General features: G+C 46.1%; 1 protein-coding gene across 1 annotated transcript in view; it reads right to left on the bottom strand.

Moving 5' to 3' along the window:
• HMOX2 (heme oxygenase (decycling) 2) overlaps positions 1-9,086 on the bottom strand; it is a 28,389-nt gene extending 19,303 nt beyond the window's left edge. The window contains exon 1 of the mRNA XM_010840407.1: positions 8,977-9,086. The gene's annotated coding sequence lies outside the window, so the exon portion shown is untranslated. The remainder of the gene's footprint in view (positions 1-8,976) is intronic.
• Between the last annotated feature and the right edge of the window lie 1,518 nt (positions 9,087-10,604).

Raw genomic sequence — 10,604 nt, 5'->3', positions numbered from 1 at the left:
TAAAAAAAAAGAAAGAAAGAAAGAAAGAAATGGAGGGCTTCCCTTGTGGCTCAGTGGTAAAGAATCTTCCTGCCAGTGTTGGAGACACAGATTTGATCCCTGATCCGGGAGAACCCCACATGCCTGGGAGCAACTTAGCCAGTACATCACAACTATTGAGCCTGTGCTCTAGAGCCCGTGTGCAGAAACTACTGAAGCCCAAGTGCCTGAGAGCCTGTGCTCAGCAACCAGAGAAGCCACTGCAGTGAGAAGCCGAGGCACCGCAACTAGAGAGTAAGGCCCTGCTCACCACAACTGGCAAAAAGCCCGAGCAGCAATGAAGACTCAGCACAGCCAAAGTGAATAAATTTGTTAAATTATTTTTAAAAAGGAAAAGGAGGCTAGCAGTGTAGGGTGAGGCAGCAGACACAGCTGTACTTTAAAAAAAAAAAAGAGAGGTTTTGGGCTGGGAGGTGAGGGAGGGAGAAAAAGAAGGGTGGGGGAAGAAATGGCTAGGCAAAATTTTAACAGTCTAGGTAACAAACGCTTGCCAGCACTGCTCCACCTGATGCAGACGTAAAGCGCCGGCCCTTCCTGCTGTCCACCTGGGAGACCCTTTACTCCCCCAGCTGGCTTTAGGGAAGGGGTTTCACAGCACTCTTCTTCTCAGGTCTGTTACTCTAGGGAAGGGGGAGGGGGGTCAAGCTTCTCTTAACAAGCCCACATTTTTAGAACATTTTGGAGGAAATACACCAAGGCATTATGTTGTTATGGTTACTGCAGGGGGGTAAAGCAAAATGCTACAAAAATACCAGTTTACCAAAAAGAAAATTTTAAAAAACAAACAGCAGTTTGCCACCGTAAAACTGAGCAACTTCCTGTTACATGAGACAGCCCCCACAAAATACATGAAGATACATGAAGTGGGTGCCTCTAATTCCCAAGAGGTCTCCAGAACTGGTCAAACATCATTGTAAGCGCTAATCATTACTGAGAAGAAATTCAAATGGCCCGGAACATCTACTGCTGACTAAGGACCTGATTAGGCAATACTGGATGAATAACTAGGGGAAAAGGTAGACAAGATGAGGAGGACAACTGACAAAGCAGAAAATCTTGTGCTCCAGGGCTTGCTTTAAGGTGTGCTAACTCCAGTACTTTGGCCACCTCATGCGAAGAGTTGACTCACTGGAAAAGACCCTGATGCTGGGAGGGATTGGGGGCAGGAGGACAAGGGGACAACAGAGGATGAGATGGCTGGATGGCATCACTGACTCGATGGACGTGAGTCTGGGTGAACTCCGGGAATTGGTGATGAACAGGGAGGCCTGGCGTGCTGTGATTCATGGGGTCGCAAAGAGTTGGACACGACTGAGCGACTGAACTGACTGAACTGAATGCCTTTCCCCCAACCCAACCCTACACAGAAGGCTGATACCGGAAGCACGGACAGTGGAGCATCCACAGTTAGAGCAGGGTGGTGGTGGGCGGTGCAGGGCGGGGGTACAAGCTTGGCCTACTTGGCTGGCTGAGCTCTGGGGAGCTAAGGCACTCATCTTAAACAGATAGTTTGCATGTCCCATTGCGTGTGCTACTCGATGGCAGTTCTAGGACAGTCTTTTCAGGCTATATGTCCAAAGCAGCAGAGGGGAGCTAGTTCTGAATCAGTCACCACTCCCGAACCTGCCCAGGGCTCCCTCCCTCTTTCATATCTTGTTTCCAACAGGCCAGTCATTTCTGAAAAAATGGCCTGACCTTCCAAAAAGCACGTGATTTCTCACCCCATTCCCAACATTCCTACTTGGCTCTAAATCTGTATTGTGGATAGGCACACACTCTAAACAGCTGCACTTGACTATAAGGTCTCCGAAGGCAGAGCTGAGCATCACCCCCACTAGTTAGTAAGTGCATTTTAGCTGTGCCACGCCTGGCAACCAGATTAGGCCACTGTGTATGTGGGAACATGCTTGTATGTGGGACATACAAGCACTCATGTATGTCCCATGACACCTGGTGCTGGGTAGAAGGTTGTTTACAAAGGAATCCTTGGGTTTCTCTCTCTAATCTTCCACCCAGTTACCTCCTCATCTGAAGATACAAATTCAGAGATGTGTACTTCTGAAGACTGGTAGCAAAGCTATTTGTCAGATTATAATAATCATTACCCTTTTGGGGTTGCAAACCGTTCTGAGAATCAGAGGAAGACTTCTGACTCTCTCTCCAGGACAATCACAAGTTAAAAAAAAGTTGCCTCATGTGGCTAATGCCTCCTGTGTTAAACTTCTGCAGATACAGAAGAAATAAATTTGGAGAGAACAGATTCATTAATAAATAAATACATGTTACCTATGCAATTCCAGAGCACCCGTAGGCCCCTCAAGTTCAGGAATCCCTGTTCTAGACAAGCCATTTATGAAAGACATTCTTTTTGTGGGTGACATGTTTCCAGTAACTCTCTGAATGCTCATTCACTAATGCTCATTCATTCTCTTCTGTTCCTGCTGTCTTTTAGGCAACCCAGTGGATTCAGTTCAAATGACTGTCTTTTCCATTTCTCAGCTCTTCACTTCCCTGACCTCCCAGAATATTGAGTGTCAAAACAACAATCACAAACCTTACAAAGTGAATTTTGTCTGGCGCCTCCTCAAGGTGACTGCCAATTCTTGGTGAACAAGGATCATGGGTTTGTTGTTTTTGTAACCCTCTCGGTGCACACTACAGAGGCAATACAAGTGTGCCAAGTGGGCAGAGAGTGCGCTGCTTCTCTGTCCTTTTACCTGTAGGCATTTGAACTTGAACGTATTGACTTTAAATCTGGGCATGTGTCCCAGAAAAGTCACATGCAAAAGGGAAGAAAGCATAACCCAGAGCAGCCAATCATCTCACTGTTCCTTTTGGGTGCACTAGGAAGACTTTCTGCAAACACAAAAAGTGTTACAAAGCAAGACGAACATGACATTGAGCACAGACACTTAAGAGATTTCTCTGAGGCTGACAAAAACCCAAGTGTGGTAGAGGAATCAGTTCAGTTGCTCAGTCGCGTCCGACTCTCTGCGACCCCATGAATCGCAGCACGCCAGGTCTCCCTGTCCGTCACCAACTCCCGGAGTTCACCCAGACTCACGTCCATCGAGTCGGCGATGCCATCCAGCCATCTCATCCTCCATTGTCCCCTTCTCCTCCTGCCCCCAATCCCTCCCAGCATCAGGGTCTTTTCCAATGAGTCAACTCTTCGCATGAGGTGGCCAAAGTTATTTTCTAATTAGTGGGACACCTGCAATTACTAAGCAAAGAGAAAGACTGACCCTCCCCTTGTCTCCTTCTAGAAAATTGAAGGAGCAAAAGTGTAACGTCACTTCACTATCTTTGCTTTTCTCATCACCTTCAAACATTGCTACCCAGAACCCCCTCACACTCTAACTCAGTTCTGCTCACTGATCCTTCCCCTTCCTCTGCCTGCCCTCCCCTAAGCTGCTCTGGAAATAGTTTCAGATGACAACAGTTCCTCCGCAGCAGCTCCAAGTGGTCTTGCCAGAGAGAACAGCAGATGCAGTACTAAGGAAGGGATGAACACGCTTGGGCATGTGACATGCCATGTTATCATCCACAAACACTTATAATACTCATGGGGCTCCTTGACTACAAAGAGGCCTAAGATCTTGTTGGAGATTTTAAGCAGCTTTCAATAGAGAGAGAGAAAAAGAGAAACAGAAAGATAACTAACAGAACAGGTGTATTATACTATAAACGCTAATTGTGCTGTACAGACAATGGTGTTAAAGATAGAGCTTTATGTTCCAGATTTTCCAAGACTGTTCTGACTCAAATATCCTGTCTCACCAACTCCTTCAGTATACCTGTATGTTCAGACTATGGGTCCCAGTGTTTGTCATAATAAACAGGATCACCTCAGTGACTGATAAGGCAGGCCAGCCACCTAGATTAACTAAAAGCATGATGGCAGATTGTTCTAATCATGCCAGCACCTTCCCACAGCCCTCAGGTAATCATGGAATTGAATATAATACAAGACAGTGAAACGTGAGGCTTCCAAGACTGAGAGAGAGCTCGCTGGGAGAAAGGAAGCTGAGGGTATTTAGCAGAAGTCAGGCTGGCAAGGTGCTAGACACTTGTCTCTTTAGGCCATTCTTCCCCAAAGCCCTTTTAAAGTTACTGAGAACTATGACAATAATTAGACTTATTGATATTCCTGGGAAGGAAACAAATCTATTCGTGTGTTGCTCTTGTTGTCCCCTGGAGAAGGAAATGGCAACCCAATCCAGTATTCATGCCTGGAAATCCCACAGACAGAGGAGCCTGGCAGGCTACCATCCACCGGGTCGCAAAGAGTCGTAAACAACTTAGCAACTAAACAACAACAACAGAGAGGAGACAGTACCCACTTGCTGGGCCTCTGGCAGAACGGCAGATGGCAGGCACTGCGCGTAGCAATCCATCCTTTCCTGTCACTACTTCTCTGCCTTCCTGCCAGTCTGCTTTCTCTTATGTCCAGGGAGGCCCCAAACAATAAGCATGAGGGAAATTTTAAAAACACAAGTTCCCAACCCCTAACTTAGTGAAACAGAAAGATTTGGAAACCCCTTAGATTGAAGAACAGCATTCTAAGCACCCAAGACTTGAAGGCTCATCAAGTATTAACTTCATTTTTCAGACACAGAAACTGCAGATCAAGGGGTTTAAATGTTTTTCTCATGATCAAAAATACTCCACAGTTTCCTTTGGGGGAGAAATGAACCATTTATTTGTCACTCTTTCTAATATAAATTAACATGTATGTATTTAGAAAACATACATGAATATGTAAAACATTATCTAGTGCTGAATAGCTGTTTATGAGTGAAAATAATGGTTACCAACTGATTAATCAGCTCAATTTTGTACTTAACAATTCAATCATTTTGAAGTGCAAACAAAAAGTCAGTGTATCTGTAGACTTTCACAGGGAGATACTTAAGCACATATTTGAAAAAAGAACCCTCCTCAATGAATGCAAGAAGACATGCAATTCTGATGCAATTCCTACTCCATAAGCCAACTATTCATTGGAAGGACTAATGCTGAAGCTCCAGTACTCTGGCCACCCTGATGCAAGAGCTGATTCACTGGAAAAGACCCTGATGCTGGGTAAGTCTGAGGGAAGGAGGAGAAGGGGGCAACAGAGGATGAGATGGTTGGATGGCATCACCGACTCGATGGACATGAATTTGAGCAAACTCTAGGAGATAGTGAAGAACAGGGAAGCCTGGCGTGTTGCAATCCATGGGGTCCCAAAGAGCCAGACACGACTTAGTGACTGAACAACAACAAACTGACAAAACAGTCCTTGAATTACTATTAAAATATTTGCTTAAAAAAACGATCACATAGGGAAATGCATGTTTGCTAAAAGCCTTCTAAAATTACATCAAAGTGACATTAAAACCTGCTCACTGAAAAGAGCCTCATGAATTTAACTGCTGTTTTGAAACGCCTAGTTAAGGTTCAGAATGTTATCTTGTAAGGAAGGTCTGACTATAGATGTGGTTGATATGATGACCCAGAAAGCGTCCTTTGCTCCACTGCAGTCAGCCAAGATCACAATTAAACACCAATACAGTATACTAACGCATATATATGGAATTTAGAAAGATGGTAACAATAACCCTGTGTATGAGACAGCAAAAGAGACACTGATGTACAGAAGAGTCTTATGGACTCTGTTGCAGAGGGAGAGGGTGGGAAGATTTGGGAGAAAGGCATTGAAACATGTATAATATCATGTATGAAACGAGTTGCCAGTCCAGGTTCGATGTACGTTACTGGATGCTTGGGGCTAGTGCACTGGGATGACCCAGAGGGAGGGTATGGGGAGGGAGGAGGGAGGAGGGTTCAGGGTGGGGAACACGTGTATACCTGTGGCGGATTCATTTTGATATTTGGCAAAACTAACACAATTTGTAAAGTTTAAAAAAAAAAAGATGCAGTCCTCTAATGGGCTGATTGTAAATGAACTCCCTTTACAATAGCTATGCACCTCTAAATTATCTACAGTGAATTCCAAAACCATTATTATTCTTAAATAGAAAGAAGCTGGTCATATAGAAAGGATTTATGAATAAATGTAATGCATATTCTGTAAACATATATAACATTGTTAGACCAGACCATCAACAATACTGCTAAATTTCACTGGCTTTACAATGTGTAATATAATAGGAGACATTTTATGGTAAATAAACGAAGTCAATATGAAAAAGTAAACCAAAAACAACATCACAGAGTACCTGAATGGTCACCAGAGTGAAATATCTTCACTATAAAAAACAGAAAGATCCCAGTATAAGCAGTTATACTAATTGTTCCAATTAAAGATATGCACCCCTCCTTCACTGTTGGCAAGAATTAATCAGTAATGGCACTGCTTCTCAGCAGGGCAAAAATATCCTGAGAGATTATTCAGGTTACAACAAAAGACAGAGTTTTCATCCTCTGCTTTTACACAGACAAACCTAACAAATATAATAAAGTTAAAAAGCAAATAACCTTCACTGTGTTCGATACAAAAGGAGATGTGACTCAGATTTCTCAATTCTCCCATTAAGTACTATCAGAATAAGAGACTGAATTAAGTGTGTACTTAAAATTTTTTAGTCCAGTAATAAACAAGGAGGTAATTTATGGTTCAAATTTTTCACCTTTTCTCTCCAAGGAGTTATAGCTACATTCTAAATTTTATACTGGAGAATTTCCTGGTGGTCCAATGATTAGGACACCACAATTTCACAGCTGAGGGCATGGGTTCCAATCCTGGTCAGGGAACTATGCTGAAATATACAATTTCAATATTCAAAAATGTCTTCCTCCTAGATGGATGATATTTTGGTTTTTGCTGCAAACCTGATACACAGCCCAACTGTTCTCTGAAGAGAGTCAGCTTTTCAAAAGAAACCAAAAAATCAAGGTAGCCAAAGGCCCTGGCTGTTTTGCTTTTTGACAGACTCAACGAGCGTAAACCAAAGGTGATGAATACTTTACTTTCTGTATTTCATCTTATGCTTGGCATTGTCGTTTCTGGAGTAGCTCATATTCCTGACTCTGGAGACTCACAGGCTATCATCTTACTGGCCCAGGCAAAGGAAACAAGGAAATCCAGTCAGACAATGGGGAAATCACAGATTCTTCCCCTTCACATCCCCAGTCAGATGAAGACTCAACAAGTGTGTCCTTGAAATCCCCACACCCTCACTAGTGTTTTGCCTTATCTGCATGAGTGCCCATTTGCTCATTTGAGTCTGACTCTTTGCTACTCCATGGTCTACAGCCAGCCATGCTCCTCTGTCCATGGTCTTTTCCAGGCAAGAATACTGGAGTGGGTTGCAATTTCCTTCTCCAGGGAATCTTCCCAAACTAGGGATAGAACCTGCATCTCCTGCCTTAGCAAGCAGATTGTTTACCACAGAGCTACTCAGGAAGCCTTTGGCTTAGCTACTGTATTTGAAAACTTTTCCCAGTTTCACCAAGTAAACTTGGAAATGACCAGCTGAACTGAGAGCTTCTGGTAAGCTTGTGATGTTTCTTCAAAAAAAAAAAAAAACTAAACTAAAGAATAAAGCACAGAATTACTCATTTATATTTCTTATCCCCCTCCTCACAAAAGAAAAATTAAAAATTTTAATGTGGTAGTTAAAATTTTAATCAAAATACCCTGATTAATGCCATAACAGAAATTCAAATACATAAAACCAGTAAGCTCCTGTTTCCTTCTACTTGGGAGGACAGTTTAGGGCGAGGGGGAAGACTGTCTAGTTTAAATAACATAAATTCATTTCCACTCTAGGAAAAAGCATGGGATCTGGGGGCAGATAACCGGGTACAAGACCACCTGTGCCCTTTTCCTGATTGTGGGAGGCAGGTTAAGCGTCTTAATTCCATTCATCATTAACCCCATTTCACAAGTGGAAAAACTATCAACTCACAGGGTTTTGTTAGGGGCTGAGAGTGAGAACGGGACGACAGAGGATGAGATGGCTGGAGGGCATCACCCACTCTACGGACGTGAGTTTGGGTAAACTCCAGGAGTTGGTGATGGACAGGGAGGCCTGGCGTGCTGCAATTTCATGGGGCCGCAGAGTCGGACACGACTGAGCGACTGAACTGAACTGAGAGTGAGAGGGCTTCCTGAGCTCTAGAGCACTATAGGATGTCTCTCTTTTTTTCAACCATGCTCCACCTGGTGCGGGTCATGGGAGCCAATGATACAACACGATAAGGATGAACAGCCACAGGCCACAGCAACCAGTTCACCAGAAGTCATTAAAATGACAAGACGCTGACAGGCCTTGTGCTAAGACACGGCGGTCCTGGCAGCTTTTACAGGGCAATTAACACACCGAGGGCACCGCGCTTGTGAGGTGACAGGTAGACTCCCTGCCAGACTAACCAGCTGCCCCTGACGTTGCTCCCTTGCAACCTGGCGGCCGCGGGTCATTAAGGAAGTCACGACAGTGACTCAAAGGGCCCTTTAGGCAGAGGTGAGTCAGGAGGAGGAAGGTCAGAGCCCGGTCCGCGCCAACAGCCCGGGTACGACTCTCGGACGCCAAGCTAGGTCTGGGTCCTCGCCGGCCCAAAGTGGACCGACGTGCTGGCTGGGGGGCCAGAGGCTGCAGGCCCGGCGGGAACGCCAAGTCCTCCCGCGGCGACCCGGGGGTCGGGTCACCTCCTGTGGGGCGCAGGAGACGCCGGCAGGGGGTGTGCCCCACGCGGACCAACGCCTACGAGCGGCTCAGGCCTCCCTCCCCGGGCCTCTGAAACGCCGTCTGGGAAGCGAGGTCCTCCCTCCCGGCCCCTGGCCGCCCCTCGCCCCGGCCCGTCCGGGCTTCCTCAGGCGGGCGCCGGGGAGCGGCGGGCCGTGTCGGCCGAGCCGAGTTCCCGAGAGCCAGGGGTGGCCAGGCTCGCGGAGAAGCCCCGAGGAAGGCCCTGCAGGGCACCGACACTCACCCGCCGCAAGTCCGCTCCAGCGTCCGTCAGCACCGCGTCCGCGCGTAAGTCAGCGACTCGCTCTGGCGCCGCGACCGCCGCAGCCTAGCAAGCAGCCCGAGTGCGCACGCAGCGGGGGCGGGGCCTGCGCAGGACACGCCCCTGCGGCGGGCACGCGGCAGCCGTCCTCGCGTGCTGGTCTGTGGCGGAAGTCGAAGTGCGGACGGGAGAGTTGTTCCCTTTGTGAGAAGGGGTGTTCATGAACGCCTCTCCGGGCTCTTCTTGCCCTTTATCACCACCGCTTCAGGCTTATCTCGTGCGTTCTCCTCCTGTCCCATCTGTTTCTTTAACCAGCCTGTCCCATCTGTCATTTCTTTAACCATCCAACTGGCTTCAGGACTGATATTGTCTGGTATTGGCAAAGGTATGGGGAATGTTATAATTGGCAATAGGCATTCTCTTTGATCTAGTACTTCCATTTCTGGGTAGCTTTTTCTAGAGAAACGCAAGAACCCAAAGAGACACAAACAAGCAAGTTCATTGCAACAGCATTTCGGTGAAAACCTTGAAAGAGCCTGAACGTCTAGTGGGATGGTTGGTTGACAGGTGCACATCTCCCTATTCAAGAGAGTTGTGCTGGATAAAAAGGAATGGCAGGGTGTTCCCTGGCAGTCCAGTGGGAACTAGGATCCCGCAAAAAAAAAAAGTGGGGTGGGGGGGAGGACAGACACCCCCTTAAGGGAGGCAATCAAGTAGAAGGGAATTAGAAAAACAAGTTGTAGGAGAATATAAAAATACATTCAGACGACTTCCCTGGTCCTCTAGTATGCATTATGTATCTGCATTATGCATTAACCAGACCTCCCCAGGGGCAGAAATACCTGCTCAACCATAAAGATCAATTCTTCTCCTGCCACTGGCCATGAAACTCCTGAGATAATAACATTCCTTTCTCAATCCTGTAAGGAGTCAGGATGTAGATATCTTAGGGCGGTATTGGGCTGCACCTTATTAATGTTACTAGATATATTACTTGTATTCTGCCTATTTTATGAGATTGAAGTTTCTTGCATTACCAGACCTGTGACTGAGCCTCCGATAAAATTAATGACAATTAAACAGCTTGAGGTTTCTTGCATTACCAGATGTGTGACTGAGCCTCAGATAAAATTAATGACAATTAAAAAACTTGAAACAATTGACCTTATAGATGATTCTATAAGATCATCTATAAGATGATTATAACAGTGTAACTCTAGATATGGGAAGAAGCAGCAAGCAAGAGCCATTTCCCAGACCATGACCAACGGTAAGACAGGTGGTACAGAGGCTTATGGCTATTCTTAACAGGGCCCTTTGTCAGCTGGTGCTAAGTCGCTTCAGTTCTGTCTGACTCTGTGCAACCCCATAGACGGCAGCCACCAGGCTCCCCCATCCCTGGGATTCTCCAGGCAAGAACACTGGAGTGGGTTGCCATTTCCTTCTCCAGTGCATGAAAGTGAAAAGTGAAAGTGAAGTCGCTCAGTCATGTCCAACTCTGCGACCCTGTGGACTGCAGCACGCCAGGCCTCCCTGTCCATCACCAACTGCCGGAGTTCACTCAAACTCACATCCATCGAGTTGGTGATGCCATCCAGCCTTCTCATTCT

This window comes from Bison bison, unplaced genomic scaffold, assembly GCF_000754665.1.
Source record: "Bison bison bison isolate TAMUID 2011002044 unplaced genomic scaffold, Bison_UMD1.0 scf7180017864144, whole genome shotgun sequence".
NCBI lineage: Eukaryota > Metazoa > Chordata > Mammalia > Artiodactyla > Bovidae > Bison > Bison bison.
This window is presented reverse-complemented; position numbering and strand designations above follow the sequence as displayed.